The 17827-nt window shown below is 30.0% G+C and overlaps 1 protein-coding gene across 5 annotated transcripts in view; it reads left to right on the top strand.

Moving 5' to 3' along the window:
- Positions 1–17827, top strand: part of LOC116765674 (polypyrimidine tract-binding protein 2) — a 244960-nt gene that overhangs the window by 52531 nt on the left and 174602 nt on the right. Inside the window, exon 2 of one of the 5 annotated variants that reach the window (XM_061521834.1) lies at positions 13317–13348. The exons of the other annotated variants lie outside the window; for them this stretch is intronic. The gene's annotated coding sequence lies outside the window, so the exon portion shown is untranslated. The remainder of the gene's footprint in view (positions 1–13316; positions 13349–17827) is intronic. 5 annotated transcript variants of the gene reach the window in all.

The following is a 17827-nucleotide window of genomic DNA, read 5'->3' as shown; positions in this document are numbered from 1 at the left end:
TTATCATTTCAGAAGAAAGTCCATTGTACGTTAACATATAATTATAATTAAATATAAATATAATTGGTACTAGATCTGGATTCGTTCCTGCTTAGTCGACACAGGTTGGACAATCGTTCTTTTTGAGATTGTCAATTTGAATTCTGAACTTTTCCATTTAACTTTCGGATGCCAACTTCACGATATTCTTTTAGACAGTTTTCGTTGTTGGGATTCGGTGTTAAAAATGAAATTTACGTGATAATTCTATTTCAAGCGGGTGGCCTAAAAAGTAAGACAAAAGTTCTTGGGTGCGCGCATTTCATGCTTAAAAAATTGTTTAACGACTTGCAAATAAAGATTTGAATCTTACCCGTTTTTGTTTTTTTTTGTTATTGTCAGTGTAGGCTCAATGTTTAAAGTTTAAATTTATGATCTTTCTAAATTATCTTCTTGATAAAATGTTTGTTACGTAACGTGTAATAGTTTAAATTTTCAAGTTTAAAATAAATAAAAAATACAAATTGCTTACTTATAAGTGGAGTAGAAAAAATGTAATTACTAACCTTTATAATTTGAATAAATAGATGAATAATAAGGCTATTTCAGACCCAAAAATTTGAGTTCCTTATTTCAAAAGCAAGTTATTGATATTTATTTATATACATGAAAAGTTTTTAGCTGGCAAATAATTTAAAATATAAAAACTTAAAACAGAAACTTACGAAGCTGTTAGTGAGGCGCCTACGACTTGATTTGTACCAAGTAAGTTTTAAATTTGTTGTAGAGACCTGTCTCCCTCAGCCTTGTTCTAGAGATTAGGACCTGTAGTCTTAGAAGTATATATACAAATCTTAGATTATTTTTTGCTATAGAATTAGATAACTTAATATGGAAGTCAATATATGTATATTGTCTTATTAAAATAATGATTTCACTGTCTCTATTTCTTTAAATCTTTTATTTCAAATGGGTTTTTGGGAAGTGTTTACAAGTAAAGCTTAAAATATAATTTCGCTCATCTCGCAAAGTTTGAATACAAACTGTGCTCTTGCGATGACGTTGGCGGATTGAGTTTACGGAGATGATTTATATTTAGCGGACTTATAAAATTCAAAAATAATAGAAAAACTTTTAATATTGAAATTAATGTAAAAAGTGTTAACGTACAATGATTTTTTTTTTAACTTTAAAGAAAATTCACTCTACATCAATTATATTATTATGTTTTATTTTTACCAATATTAACACTAATTAGTAGAGAGTACATGTATATAACCAGAGTTACAAAGATCACAACAATTTACTTCGAACTACAGGAGGAGCAATTAACTAGCTTAAATAACAAAACAGTGATTTTAGGATTTATATCTTTAAGTGGGTGTAGGAGAAAAAAATCACTCCATTCCATTGGTCACGTCTCATAAATGAATTGTGGTGTACTTATTGCGGGTTTGTTAATACGTAATCTTAAGTAACCCTCTCTAAGAGGATTGCTTCTTTCTTGTTCTCGACACATGTTCTCTAAGGTAAACTAGTCTGATTTTTAGATTTCTTAGGGGAGCTCACAATTATTCTTCAAAATCATAGTTTTTAACTTATTATATTTTTAATTATTTTAGTATTCTACTCATGACATTTTAAAAAATATGTCCATCTTTAATACCTACTCATCAAAATGAAGCATAGGAAATCAAATATTATATTATGAAAAATAATTTTGTTTCAATATAAAATAACAACAATTTATATTTTTTTAACAAACGTTATTATATATTGATTCATCTCATATGATTTGTTTTTGGTAGACATTTGTACTAAGCTTTGCAAGGAAGAAAAATTGTTGAATTAAATTTGCTACAGAACATGTGAGATACATAATAATTGGAGTATTTTACGATGCGTTACTTGAAGAATGTATAAATTATCAAAGTGAAACTATATTTTGTGTAATGTTCACTGTTTACGACTTGGCATCGCGTTGATCATTACACGATACACGTTCCAAACCAACATAGATGCGATGCACTCCAAATAATTTTCTTTACGCTCGAAGGACTCTGCTTTTTTTATTATACCATATATAGCATAATTGTTTATTATTATTTGTATAATTTATTTATAGTGTAATAAAAGTTAACAACTTAATTATTCTGACAGAATTATTTATTGTTACTAAAAACTAATATAAAATCCATCCATACATTCAAATTGGGTATTTCAAATATTTGTTAATAGCCTTGAAATCTACTTTTTACAAATATGTGAAGTATTTAATTTCATTTGAAGAAAGTTAGGAAAAAATTTCCTTAAATGTTATCAGCATTACTTCAATTTTACATTAAAGGCCAGTTGTTATTTAAATTGAATTATATAGAACACATTATTATTCCCAAATACATTTGGTGTACTAACCGCAAAGTAAGTATAACTAACCACAAAGTAAATATTAGTTGTGAAATATCGACTATGAGACAAGTCAATTTCCAAAATATAATTAAAAGTATTCTAGAATACCAAAAACCAGAACGTTAGAATGTGATCCACATTAAAGACAAAATTTACGAGGCCCATTACGATTTGATAACTGTCTGTAAACGATTAAATTATCTCGGTTTTCTGTTGGCTTTCGATCAAAGATGCGGATTTAAAAGTGTTATTTGTTGACAAAAATGTCTTTCATAGACCAACCTAATCCATTTGATTTTGAGGTCAGCCAGCTTTTCTTGGTATTAGTCTTTGACGCAGAAATCCTTAAGATGATGATGTAATAACGATGTTATATTATTCTAGAACGGACGGTTATCGATAATGAATATTAAGATCACCACTTGAATGCCATCTGTTGAGTGTAAATTAGAGCCACTGCTTAGTTTACATGTCCGATATTGTTTTATTACAGATAAAACACTTTAGTATACGATTCTCGTTTTGATAAAACGTACATGATTTTGCGAATCATATTTTAAGATCGAATATTATATGACGGTAAATAGTTGTTTGCCCATAATAAATGTTATGTAATACGTAATTATTTCGTGATATTTAAAAGATTTTCGTGATTGCTAGAGAATGGATTCAGTCTAGTGTTTTGTACGTTCATTGTTATAGTTTCCCGTCTCATCTGTGAATTAGATAATTGTCCAATTCGTGATAAACAGCGCAAGTAAATCTTTGTTTAAAGTGCCAGTTAGCCGCGATGGTAGATATTAATTGCTGTTACCCAGACATCTCTTTATAAATCTTCTGGGTGACAATTAACATTTATAAAATGTTGCAGTTTCCAAATAGCTTCAGACAGGTATTTAGAACTGTGAAAACAATAAATTGTACGGGACTTAAGATTATACTTTTGTCTAAGAAATTACGCTAATAAGCAATGTATTTTACTGTCACTCCCACGTTCTTCAGCCAAAATATATTCAATTATGGTAAATAAATATGTCTAAAAAGAGATTTACATCTAGAAATAGAATAGGAGACCAAAGTTTGAGATATGTATGATATTTTCGTGGAATTTTGAAATTATGTTACAAGTGTGTAGACAGTAATTCCTACAGAATTTTATTTTTTATAAATAAATTCATGTGAACAGCTGCTATTAATTGGTGTATTAGTAAGACATGAAGACGTGGGCCACTTCACACAAATAATGAGAATAGTGTTTCTATTTCGATGTTTGCATGTTAATGTAAGTAAGACGAATCTGACATTTATATTTTCTCAATTTAATTACTTTAAATCTATGTGGAACATTTTTTTACTTACGGATTTAGTATAAGATTTATTCCAACTTTTAAAAGCGTCTTTTTGAGTGTTGTATGGTTAATAAATAAAAAACACCAACACAAAAAGATAAAAGCTTTAATTCCAGGGTGATTCATAAGAATGAAGGTGGAAGCAATCTCCTGGTTCAGTGACGCGAACAAGGCGTGTTCAGCAGTCTAATTGGGCGAAAATTACTTCTCAAGTACCTGCTTAGTGCTTAGACCACAACTACAATTTCCATCTCAACTCTAACGTTGATTATCTTTTATCTAACATTTCTGAGAATTCTGATTATCGAGACTGATGCAACTTTATTAAATTTCCAGTTGCGAATTTCTTTTTGTGTTCTATATTTTCTGTTCTCTTTTACCTCGAGAAAGCATCTAAAAAGTTTTCCTTACGTTAAAAAGTTAGATGAAATTTTAAACAAATCGTTTGATTGCCAAGAGAGGATTAACATTTTTTAAAATTAGCACTTCTTGCAATCGTGGAGGAATGCGGATTATTCCACGTTTTAACTTAAAAGTTTTTGTAAAATTGTGGTTTCTTGTTTTTCTCAGTTAGATATCCTATATATCTTAAAACATAGTAGATTTCTTTTAGTTACATATTAAAATACATATTTCAACCTTAATTTCATCCGCTTTAGTTAAAAATACATTAAAATACTTTTCAAAATAAACATCTTTTTTCACTTTCATATAAACGTATACAGCTTGGTGGAAGTCACAAGAAGTGTGGCATTTATTAATTTAAACTGTCAGAAATGTCATCGTATTTTGTAAGAGCAGCCCGTGTTAATAGTTTAATACTCATGTTTGTTTATTTGTGTGAATCTTGGCCCAGAACCGGACATATATTTGAACGATAAATTTACTGTCATGACTTATTTCCGTATTGCATTATACTCGGTCTTCATGTCTTTGGGAGGGAACATTGAAATAAATCGCTATAATAAAATCGAGCTTCGAATGAATGCTTACGTAATTGGAAAAGTCTTATCTTTCTTTAGAATGTCCTTTTTATAATCGTGACTTAGTTTTATTACCGTCTTAGTACTATTTGCTATTTATTTCTTTTCAAGCTGTGAACAAATAAAGAGGACTGAGGGCCGAGGGAGGTAAAAAAAATAGTAGCTTTACAGAGAGGTAAACGGCGAGTCTTCCTGATTTTAATGAGATCGCCAATAAGAGGGGTCGCCCACTTTTTATACTTTGTTGTGGTTTTAACCTGACATTATAAATAGAAAAAATGAACAAAACTGACGTGTGTCTGAAGAAAAAAATTGTTTTTTTAAATTATTTTTTAACTTTTGGTTTCGCGATTTATTTTATTAATTACTCAAACTATTATAGTGAGCACGTTTTTGATTCTATATATCTTTAAATTACATGAAACTAGCAGTCAAAAGTAAAAATTGTACATATGATAACAGTACATATATTCACGATTTCCAAACTTTCCATAAAACAGGCCAAGTTGCGTGGAAAATTATGTATTAGCTAATAATTCAATATGTTTCGAAAGGTTTCACAAAAATAAACATATTTTTATTACATGTCTTATTTTAGAATCTGAATTAACATTCATGTATAATTTTAAAATGTGGTATAGGAATCTATATAGATCAAAAAGAAATTATATTTGTGACACTTCAATTTAAAGGAAGCAAACCTTTTTTCAGAAACAGTACAGCAATGAATTTTCATAAACTTAAAAGGATCACACAGATACTAAATTACGAAAAGGTATCATGTGCATATGAATCGTTTATAAATATCTACTATAAATACGTGTCAAACTCATCAAAATTATACATGATTCATTTACTCATTCAATTCATAATATTCACGTTTTGGAGGTTTCAAACAAATATTGAATTTATAACAATCAGAATATATAATTATGTTTTGAATATTAACCGTTTTGAGTTTATATCCTTTCCAAAACCCTAATATTGCAACTCGTTTCCAATATGACAGCTAAATTATATATAATGATTAATTCATTGAGTCGTAATGGCATGATAGCTTAACAGGCATAGCGACTGGGACGTGATATCCCGGAAGTCGCGTGTTCAAGTCCTGTTCGCGTCAATAATTTTTTAACTGCAGTATTATTTATTTGAATTTTCAGTTAATTGAAAATATAATATTACATTTTTTATACGTCAGTCAACCTTTTATATGTAATTTTTAACACGTTTTAAAATTAGTTTAGCTTACTTGTTTTATATGAGGAACATCTCAAAGTAAAATACAATGTAATGATGGCATTAAACAAGACCTTTGTGTTCTGAGCAAAGTTTATTACTGACTGTTCTTATATGTTATAATAATTTAATAAATTACGAGCTAGTACATCTCCCTTATTGTAAAAGAAATGTTTTATTGTACAATTTTTGATACAATATACCTATGTATATGAACATTTTTTTATATTCTACAGACTTGGCAATATACATTTATTTTTAGTATATATATTCAATAATTTCCTATTAACCACCACATACATACACGAGTATTTATTTAAAAAAATATACACTTTATAAACAAGAAGGTCTCAATTTTAGACACAAGTCTCATTTAGCATTATTTCACTCGTTTGCGGGGGATATTTGCTCGACCAGCCTAGAACATGACACCTGACTGCCATCTGCACAACAACAATATTGTATGTTTGCAAAATATCGTTGAAATGTATGAATAACTCTAAGACTCGCGGCACACCCGCATTAATAGGCCAGCTCTCTGAGTATGAATCCTTAACGACGACCAAAAAAGGACGCTGGCTACCCATCTTCATAATCTCTAACTATTCCAGATGATGGAAACTTTGATAGAAGTGCGTAATGTCAGACACGTTAAAAGGTTTTTTGCCATGATTTCACAAAAATTGGTTTTGGATTTTGGACGTGACTGAAACCTTTTTGTCAAGTGTTGAATTCGAGACAAAAGGAGTGAGCAGACCTATATAAATTGCCCTTTTCCACTCTGGTCAGAGAAACAACTTATTATCTGGGTTGCCTTAAAATTCAATTATATCCAACATATAAATTCTTCCAAATAATTGAGAATGTCTGGTGTCAGAAAGTTTTGCTCTTTTCTATATACTGGGTACATGATGTACGAACGGAAGTAACACATTTTTATTTTTCTTTTTTGTATGATGAGAAATCGGAACAATGTTGTTTTTATTACCGATATATTTTTGAATAAGTCCATCCCCATAAGTCTGAACTAAGCAACGATTTTTGGGTGTCGCTGGCATCGGAGATGAAAAGGCTCCCGATTCGATTCGCAATTACGAACTGGGGACCACAGCGTTTTCCCAATCGGTCATAGCAATCATCTGACTACTCCCAGGCCCTACCTACTACTACCATAATACATCATCATCATCATCATCATCAGCCTATCGGAGCCCACTGCTGAGCAAAGGCTTCTTCTCGCATGGAGAAGGTTAGAGCATTAATCACCACGCTATATATTATACATATGTGTATTTTAACTAGACATGACAATAATTATTGTAATATATTTTAATAATTTTTTTTGAAAGTCTTACTTTAACTTCATCAGACATCTGTTTCTATTAATAAGTTATTATGAAAGTCATATTCGCCTAACTATAAATTTAGTGCATAGAATTGTTGCCAACACTCAATGATAATGGTCACTCAGGTGGTTGTAAGCCAAAATAGACGTTATTGTTTCAATACAAACACGAAAACAGCTTGATTGGATTGTAGTATTAACACCATGCTCACGTCCGTGCTGTATGAACGTGGAATCAAATTGGCCTTAATTGCCTTTATTTAATTACGGCATTTGGTTTTGTGCGGTGATCTTCATTACGTATATACTAGATTTCTCAAATGTATTGGTTTTCTAAATATTTATCCAATAGTTAAAAACAAACATCGTAAAAATTGTTTTTAAAATAAATTATTCCAACCGATTCAATCTTTTGTTCTGGTTTTCCTCTCTTGGTTTCTAAGTTAAACACGTGCAAATATTGTCCCTCTGGAAACAAAAAATCCTGAAACAGCCGCCTTTGGAGGTACGGGATTTATTTCTCCATTGTTACTTTTATTACTTACGAAACTTGTGGTAGTCATTACGGGGATCTTTGCAGAGCGTTGTTTACTTGTTCACTAAATCTAAGTGCCCAACTACCCTAAATTTGTTTTATTATTCTTTCAAACTTTTTATATTTAATAAGCCTTATCGTTCAACTATAATCGTTATGATAATACACCACAAAAAAAAAAATTCATACCAAATAAATTTTCTCCTACCAAGAAAATGTTATGTCCACGAAACTACTTAAATTTTATTATATTATAGATAATGTGTCTCGCAAATAAAGGTTGTTGAGTATGAGATAAGTGCTGTTTATTGTATTTTACCTGCTGATTTTCTCGAATTTGAAATTCACTATGAAATCTATCGTTTTATATATTAATAAGAGGAATACTTTATCATTACGAATATTTTTTTAGTTTTATAACTGTTATAATAACTAAACATTGCCGTTAATTGGTATTATTTAATCATGTCATTTCAAATTAATACTTAAGATATAAGTGTTATAACATTAAAAAGCTTTTATATTACGTCTACCCTTTTGTTAGTCGATATCGATTAAGGAATTAAAAATATTCCAGGGACAATCTTACGACGTGGCGTCGTGTTTACCAACAAAAGATTTGAAAAAAAAAATTTAATCATCAGTAAAGCTCACTTATAAATTGTTATTACAAGGTTTGTTTTAAGATTTTTAGATTTGCTTTAACAGTTTTGAATTAAATTACAAGCGTTTTAAATAAATACTAAACGTTGAAATATATTAAAGTTTTAAGTGACTTTCAATTGGCATCTGTAATATTCTTAACAAATTAAAAAAAAATTTTAGGAACAAAAATAGTTATTTGTTTTGTATATATTACATATTCGACACATGCCACCACATATATTTATATTATTAATAAATTGATTATTGTAAATTTCAAATTTTTAAATATCGCTCTTTTAGTTATGTTTAAGTTTTTGACCATTTAATAAATAAATGTAGATATGTATTATACATGAATTTATAAAAAAAGAAAGTGTTTATTTTGTATTTAAACTTTATTTATTCATCCTACTGCACAAATGAAGCTACTGAAGTGTTCACAATAATGTAGGCGTCCCTAATTTCGTAAGATTTACATCTTTCTCATTACTTTATTAAGTAAATTGTGGTTTAAAAATATGTGGCTGTATGAAACATTCAATGAGTCTTTATTGAATGTTTCATGTATATGTCTATAAAGTCTTCATTTTAATAATCAAACGTTCGATGTATATCTCAAAGATAAATATAACTACAAGCAATAAACCCGAAAAGTTTTGATCCAGTTTCTTTACGGTCGTCATACATCGAATTATTTTTCATTGTCGGTACGGTTGGCCACTACCCAACTTTGCTTTTATGATTATCCAGATTTTATAGTTTCCTCATATAAACAGTTGACGTTATATTTTAGGAATAAGAACTCGTGAATCTAGGCTTATGTTTTGCATCGTAACATTTTTAATCGATGTATGTTATTTAACCAGAGGTCATTGTTTTCATATTATGACAAAAAAATATTCATCTGTCAGATACTCTCAGTAATTTCTTACTTTAAGCCACAGTTTAGGAATCGATCAGAAATGTAATTATACTTATGTATAATAGAAAAACAACATAATAATTTTAGCAATAACACCTTTTTAAAATTGTGACGTCTACACTTGTTTGCATTGATACTAAGGGAAGTAAAGCTATTGTAGAGTAAAAGTTCGGAGTTTATCGAATATTCTGACCACTTGTTAGGATTGTCCTGTTGGCAGAGTAAAAGTCAACCTGTCACAGAAAAAAAAGTTTTGAAATTGACACATTATAATTTAATTCAGAATACATCAAAAAATCTCGCCGGTCTGTGACAGTGACACCGTCATAAGTCAGTCCGCGTATTTAGTTTGGCTTTTGCATTTAACTGATGATGGCTAGACTCTACCACCTAAAGGGATAATCTACTAACTAAACCTGTAATCTTAACTTGTAATGATTGCTTTTACTGTTATTGTAATCTCTAATAATAAGTTATTTTATACGTATGAATTCTATTTGAATTTGAATTTTCTCTAATCTTTAGCACCAAGTTTGTAAGATTTTTGAACTTATATTCATATATTGTTAATAGTAATAACTTAGGAAATGTGATGTAGATTGTGGACTAAAAGAAATTGATATTTCTAATACAAAATTGGTAGAAAACAGTAATCTGTTAATAATAGTAACAATAAGCATATGACGATTCGTTGTATAAACACTAGTTAAACTTGTTATATAACATATTTAAACCATAATGTTGTCATCATATGTAATAGTTTCAAATATGTGTATGGAATTCCCTTAAAATTTAATTTTTCGCTCCATTTACAGTCCACATTTTTACCTACGGTCGGGAGCTTCACAACGTTCAACCTCTCATTTCTAAGGAATTCGTGCCAATGCTGTGTTTACTTTTAAAAGTAGCTTTAATTCTACTTAAATATACTTTAGACTCAATAAAAACTTTTTCAACTTTCGCATTCGAATTTCGAATTGGAATTTACTTCTGTTTTATAATTTTAGATTTGAATAATCAAAGTTATGATATCTTTTAATGCCGCAAATATTTGTTATAATTTACATATGTTTACAGTTTAAATTAAATGACCTCGTATATTAAAAATTAAATTTAATGAAGTAAATTCCTACTTCGTATATCCGTGGTTGAAAAAATATAAATCTGTGATGTAAAAATAAATTACTAAAAATATATTAGCTAAAACAAGAGCGCTCGGTCGAGTAGCTACTTGCCAAGGTAAGTGTGCTCAATGTCAAAGGCTGAGTGAGTCAAGTTCATTGAACGTGCGAAGGCGGCAGGGCATTCCGAAGGTTTCCTGTCGCCACTTCCTAATGGCATCGCTATACGCGTACCAAATATCGAATCTGGGTCGATTGTAATGCTTGAGCCTGAGGATATAACGGATCTAATGAAATTATGCCCTTTTCAGTATAACACATTCATAACATACATTTAGTGATTGAGTAATAGTTGAGAAAAATCAAAAGGGAATATATTTTTTTTAAGAACGAACTGCTATCAGATGAACTTACAAAAAATTCTGGCAACATTAGAATTTATTTAAAATTTATATTCTGAAATATTTACCTTTTTGAATGAAGTCACCGATTACATTTTATTTGTAAAATACTTGTACCTCGCTTCCTCGAAGACAAGATTTAGTCAACAACTTTAAGTTAAATGTATTCAAAACACACTATTCTCACATCTGGAAACGAGCATTTTTTAATGAGATCTAAGATTTTCGTGAGTATTCATTTAAATGAAACTAGTATTAGCATTTTTTAGTTAGATCATTATATTTTATTTAATATTTTCCGAGTTTCCATATTTAAATGAAAATCGATTTCATTCTGTAAACGTTCTTAGCCATAATTGTCACTGGGTTGTGCCAAAACACTAAAGTACGGTATTTACAGCGTTGCGAGTGAAATGAGAAACTAATATTAGTTTGCGAGGGTGCCTGTCGTCTTCGCTTGGTTCAAACGCGTCTCACAAGGTTTACATAATAAATTATATTAGTTTGTAATAATACTTAGTCAGGGTTAACGTTACTAATACACTATTTGTACAAAGAAAATGATTTTGTCATTAAGTTCCTTTCAATAATTGTTCGAACGTCTAAGGGACAGTAATCATGAAACTTGCGAAAAGTTACAAGTCCAACTCCATACATCCGATATATCCTCATCAAAGTTATTTCTCATACAGCAACCATTCATCACGAAGGTTAATAACACGTCATGAACAAACTAAACGGGGTACAATACATAGTTCAGATGCGATCTGGCCTGCAGACGGGATCTGTATCTGACGTAACAGTTAGAGTTGCATTATTTATGTGTTCTGTAGGTATTTAGGGCGGTGGCGTGACGTACGCGGGATTTCAGTTTTAGTTCTAATTTATACGTATTGTTCGAATGTTTATACATACATAACAATTCGTTACATGAATCTTATTTATAAACGTGACCTGAATTTTGAATGTTTTTATCGACTTTTTTGGTTACATTTAAATACAATATATTTATTAAAAAAACAGACATTTCCGTGAGGCACATGAAATTTTTTAATATATAATCGATGATGATTCAATAGCAAGGTTAAAAAATTTTGTATTTTCAATAAAATGTTAATAGGTTTTATTGTGTTGGTGTTTAAATTATAGAAAATGACAAAGAAAAAATAAATGTCCATCACTTCCATTTGTAAAGAATCATCTGCGGCAAGGCGTCAGAGCAAACAAGGTCGCCTTAGAAGTTCTTTGAGGTTTGACCCTAATTAACTCGTTAGGTATAGTGATGTTCGCAGATTTGAAGAGTTTCTTATTTGGCTAAAAATAACTATTTCAATAGTCATGTACATAAGTCATACAGTTTTTATAATATTTTGAACTAAAACATTTTAAGTGTTTTCATTAACATTTTGTTTGGATCCGCTTACGTTGGATTATGTTAATAAAGATTGCATTAGGTTAATTTATGTGGAGAGTGTTTTGTTTGAAATTACATTTTTGGTCGTTGATAATTAGCTTAACTAATTACGCTTTGTCTAATTTTTTATGTTTAATAAATATATCACCAGCAATTTTTATAGCTATAAAACTATAGTTATACCTCTTTACCGCTATAGCAGCACAAATACACACATATGTATATACAGACATATATGCGTGATTTGAAATATGTTTCATATTCGTTAGTTCAGAAACCTCCTTTTAGAAATGTACCGTGAAATCCAACAGTTAAATATTTCTTGTTATCGATAATAGTTACAATAAGTCAAAAGCATCTTTTTTATTTGCAACCGTTTTTACTTAAGCATAAAATGTGTTAAAAAAAAATTGCCTATTCTTCTGCAAGGTTGAAATGGTACGGCATTGAAAAGGAAATTTTTAAAACATAATTTTATATACTTACAATTATTATTTATCAACAACCTAATTATGACGTCATCATATTGCAAGTGAACATCGGCATAATAAATTTGACTAATTAAATTACTCAACAGTAGCTAAAGTATAATGGTACTGAAGTATTGCATGAATATTATTATAATATCTGTGCAAGAGGAAGCAGTAAACAGTGCAGCGGAGATTGTTTATAATGCCGACACGCAATCTTGCCGGACCGCTGTGTGCACAGTAGAGCAAACAGGGAATATTTGATTGAAATGTTTATTTATACAACTTTTTATATAGCATTGCTTGATTTTTTAAGCGCTGCATTAATTTATTTGTAATAAAATAGATTTTTGTTAATCGTGTTATTTTTACTAGTAGTTTTTAAAATGTAAGGTTTTTTATTTTAAGAACATACACAAATATTTTTTTGAGTTGTTGGTATTTATGAATAGTTTTAATGTTACTATAATAAAAAATATTTTAATTTAACTTTACGTTTTTCAGGTATTTATGCTAACACAGTTGCAACATTATAGGTTAGTAAGAACAGACTTATTATATGAATGCTTTATGTAGTTCCATTTAGAGCTGTAGCGCTGCAATCGCTTGAAGCGTACAAATTTAATGGTTGTTGTCTGGCTCGGCTTGCAGCTAGTGTTACCTGCGAGTCTTTCAGTATTCCAAGAGATGGCGTTACTGGTCTTACAAAGCAATTTAAAATTTTCGCCCTTTTAATTTTATAACCGATCTTAAAAATGTTCACTGTAAGTTAATTAGTACTAGCCGGTTTTAATATTATATAAACTGGGTACTTAAAATTCTTATAAGAATTTCAATTTCGTTTGTACCTTGCAATATAAAAAGTAACTAAATGGTTTCATTAAGTCACCATTTTCTATTAATTATACATGATTCAAGAAATAGAATTATTATATTTTACTATATGATGTGATATTTTAAAAATAAGTTTAGTATTTCTTTATAAAGTAGCACATCGTGATTGAAAAATTCACTGACTAATACTAACTACAACTACTGCGTAAGATAGGGAGGGGCCCTTTAAACCCACACCTGGGTCGCAAGTCCCATGCACTGTTGAAGATCCTCTCCCTGTAACGCGATGTACCCGGCACCTGCACGGTGAATCCATTGAGTGCTAAGAGGTTTCGTCTCGTCTATAAGTCGCAATCAAATTCTCAAAAAGCTTTGCTTCATAAATAAAACAGCAACCATTGCTCTCGAATCGGAATTAACAAAAATTTCAACATCAACTGAATATTACAAAAAAAAAGTAATTCGTAAATTGCTTAATTACAAAAGTAAACGGCTCATGGAAAACAATACAGGATACATACACGCGGCCATTACAAAACTACCTGCGATTTAATTAATTAAATGGTAATCCCTGGTATCATCCGAGATAAAACAGAAAGCTAAATTTCTATCGAACTGTTGACATTCAATTCAATTTAGGAGGAAGGATTAAAAGTTATTATTCCTTGAAACGCGTCTGGTTTAAGTCATATTGATATTATGAATATGATTTCAATTACTAATGATTCTCGTTTAATTCTTTTTATCGAAATATGAACAGAAATTTTGTGTAATAAAAACGAAATAATAACATGTATGAAATAAATGTGGATATAATTTTCAAGAACGCGTCGCGTGGTCCGTACTTCAATAAACTTGCTCAAAGCAATATTTTAATTTTAAATCAAATCCAAGCCATTTCACTTAAGATGTTTAATTTTGCTTCGTTTCTCGTGTATCATTATTTCATTGCATCAAGGTTTGTTTTCGCGTGCACACCCCAACGTCACCTGCAAAAGCAATTTCTAGTCTGATTAATTTCATCTCAAAGGTTAATTAAAGCGCATAATATTATTAATTTCTTCCTTAGAACATACCGAGAGTTGGGAGATTAGAGCTTTATGAAATTCTTCATTGTCGTCAGTCTTGTGTAGGTAAGAAATTTTTATGAAGGAAATTTTAAAATAGGCTGTAAGAATTTTTAATTTCATATTTAATGTACATTCCATATATATGATAAACGATATATCAGTATTATAATTATATTAGAGCGCTAATTTTTAAACAAAAATGATATACAAGGACGATTTTGATTTAATGCACGGACTGAAATATATATTTAATAACGAGTCTAAAATTTGTTGTTTTTATGTGACTGTTTTTAAATTATTGACTTTATCCAATTAACTTATTCAAGATAGAAATCGAGATAATATTTAAATCGTACAATTCAATAACGACACTAAAAATTGGATTTGAATGTTTCATTTGGGTAAGTCGTCCAATGGCTTGGAAACGGTTAAAAGGGCGGTAAGAAAATCTCCTTTGGGGGCATTAAAATATGTAAGGGGTAAAAATAACGGATGGTCTAGCGTCGACGTAACGAACTGTAATATAGACCCAGCTCGCAAAAGAGGGCCCCAGGGCCCTTCCGATGTTAGTTTAGGGATGTGTAACTTGTTTGCCTAAAATATTGTTATTTGCCTATCATTTTTGTAGCAAATCTGCGGATAATCGGACCGTGTTTGTGGATGAAAGTGGGCCCGCTAAGAATAAAAGGAATGTTTTGAATTTTTATTTATATTTATCTTAAGTAAGTCTCACCTTTGATATGTATTGTCATGAAGAAGAAATAGTTATATAATAGTTTATCAAGAACATGTGCAATGAAATGGAAATTAGCATTATATAACATTCATTACGAGTATAATACCAGTTTCTAAAGGAATTGCCTGTAGTACTGTTACGTTTGCATGATTGAATCACTGAAGCCATTTTCATGAAATTTGGCATATCTATATATTGTACTGATATATATGGAGGAGAACCAGACATCTCTCTAGTTTAATTATAATGTAATAGAGTTGTGTAGAATTGCGACAGACGTATGATGACGTATGATGGCTTATTACCGAATAAGATCACTGTACGATTTTTATGTATAACGAAAATAGATTAATAATTTTATTTAGTTTTAACTTGATTTAACATTATTTGAGTGTAATACGAGTAACATAGATGTTTGACCGCCAACCACATTCATATTAATCATTGGTATTTGATTTCAATTTTATTTCAAAATAAAAATGCATATATCATGTTATTTCTATATATTACGATAAATTTAAACAAAATGTGGTTAAAAAAATATATTATTCCCAAATAATAATTTAAAGTCTCCATATTGGTTTTTACTGAATATATTTTTTTGGAACAAAGAATCAAATAGAGAGGTGAAAAAAATTAAACGAAATGAAAGGAAATATAGGATTAAAAGGCAAACAGAAATGGTAGCCGTTCACTTGAATATTCGTTTCCCCATAGATATATTATAATTAAAAACTGTAACGAATACGTGCGAATAAATGGCTATATATGGACTGTAAACTATTCACAAATAACTAAATGTTAGTACATAACTTTTGGGATTACAACGCCGCCATTGTAATTGAAGGTTGACGTTAATCTGGGGCTTTCAACGAAATGAATGTGCCAGTAAATCTCATACCAATATGGCATGTTTTGGTTTATATTGGAAGCATCTATAAAGATTTATTTTGCTTCTACACACCTGTCTTTTATAATGCTTACTTTAAATGCAAAACACTATTAATATTACATTTCGTCCATACATTATTTCCATTTAAAAGTTCCTTAGGTGTATTGATCCAAATGTCTATGTTACTTGAACATGAAAGTAAACTTTAATTACAAAACACTACATATATTCAAACACAGCAACATCTTCTGTGGTTTAGAATCACTTATTACGCATTGGTTGATGGTCTTACTAATACACGTAAATGGATTGTGGTTAACGGTTTGACAATCTGCGCCAGGAAGCATCATATGTAGCGGTTTCATGTATAATTCAATTGATATCCACAGCTACATACATTAGTCTGATTTAAATTATTCTAATAATTAACGTCTTGTATAGGACTGAACTCCGACTAATGAAAATTGGACACTTGGTTGATTCATAATGTATGCGAGAAACGTTACTTAACAGATACGGTAGACCACCAGAGCCATGACAAATTGTCCCGAACTTGGTTCCCCTTATTAAATGATTGATTTATTTGTTTCACAGTTAACATTCGTTCGCAAACAGGTGATGCTACAACTATTTGATTTACTAACTCTAATGCTTTCTAAATCACTCAATCCTAATTCCTGAACCTTTCCCTTTTCAAAATGATGTGACGCGGGCACCTGTCTAAGTGTGTTTGTGGTTTGGTCCATAGAGACAATTTATTGTTTGTCTGTGTTTGTTCAGCTAGACTTAGGCTTTTATCATTGATTTTAAAATCCCCGTACATCGTGCCAGAGCTGAAAGGGTTATTCGCACGAGGACTCCGCTTTTAGAAAGTTATAAAAGCTATCCATAAGAGTTCTTTAACATATAATATACTGTTTTTAGGGTATTTAAAAAGTAATTATACTTATTTCATGTTTTCCTTAAATTCATGCGTTCCTTAGGTCTGTTTTGAGTGTTAAAATGTAAAAACAATTACAAACTTAGTCAAAATGCTTTAGAATACGTAAAATTTTAAATTCTTATTATTTTAAACGAGTAACGTACATAGCGCCTATATTAAAAATGTTTCCAACCATTTCTCTGAACATTATTTGTATGAAAATATTATGATTAAGTCTTTCAATGTTGAAATCTACTGAACATTTTGTTGTCAAATAGTCTACATTAGCAGATTAGTAAACAACAATAAAAGAGTCCAGAAAACGTTGAGTTCTAACGGCGTACTAAAAGCAAATAAATTAGTAAGCAATTAAAACGTTGTCAGAAAGCTTTTTAGATTACTTGCCTTAATTCATAAAAGAGCTTGACTCATAGAGAGCAGATTTTAAAAGCATGTTAACAAAATCCTATGAAAGAGAATATCGGAAACAGGACTAAAGTATTCTTATTGTATTCCTCGTCTATTATTTCCATATCGATCGAAATGTTATGTATTTATACT

Source organism: Danaus plexippus, chromosome 11, assembly GCF_018135715.1.
Source record: "Danaus plexippus chromosome 11, MEX_DaPlex, whole genome shotgun sequence".
NCBI classification, from domain to species: domain Eukaryota; kingdom Metazoa; phylum Arthropoda; class Insecta; order Lepidoptera; family Nymphalidae; genus Danaus; species Danaus plexippus.
This window is presented reverse-complemented; position numbering and strand designations above follow the sequence as displayed.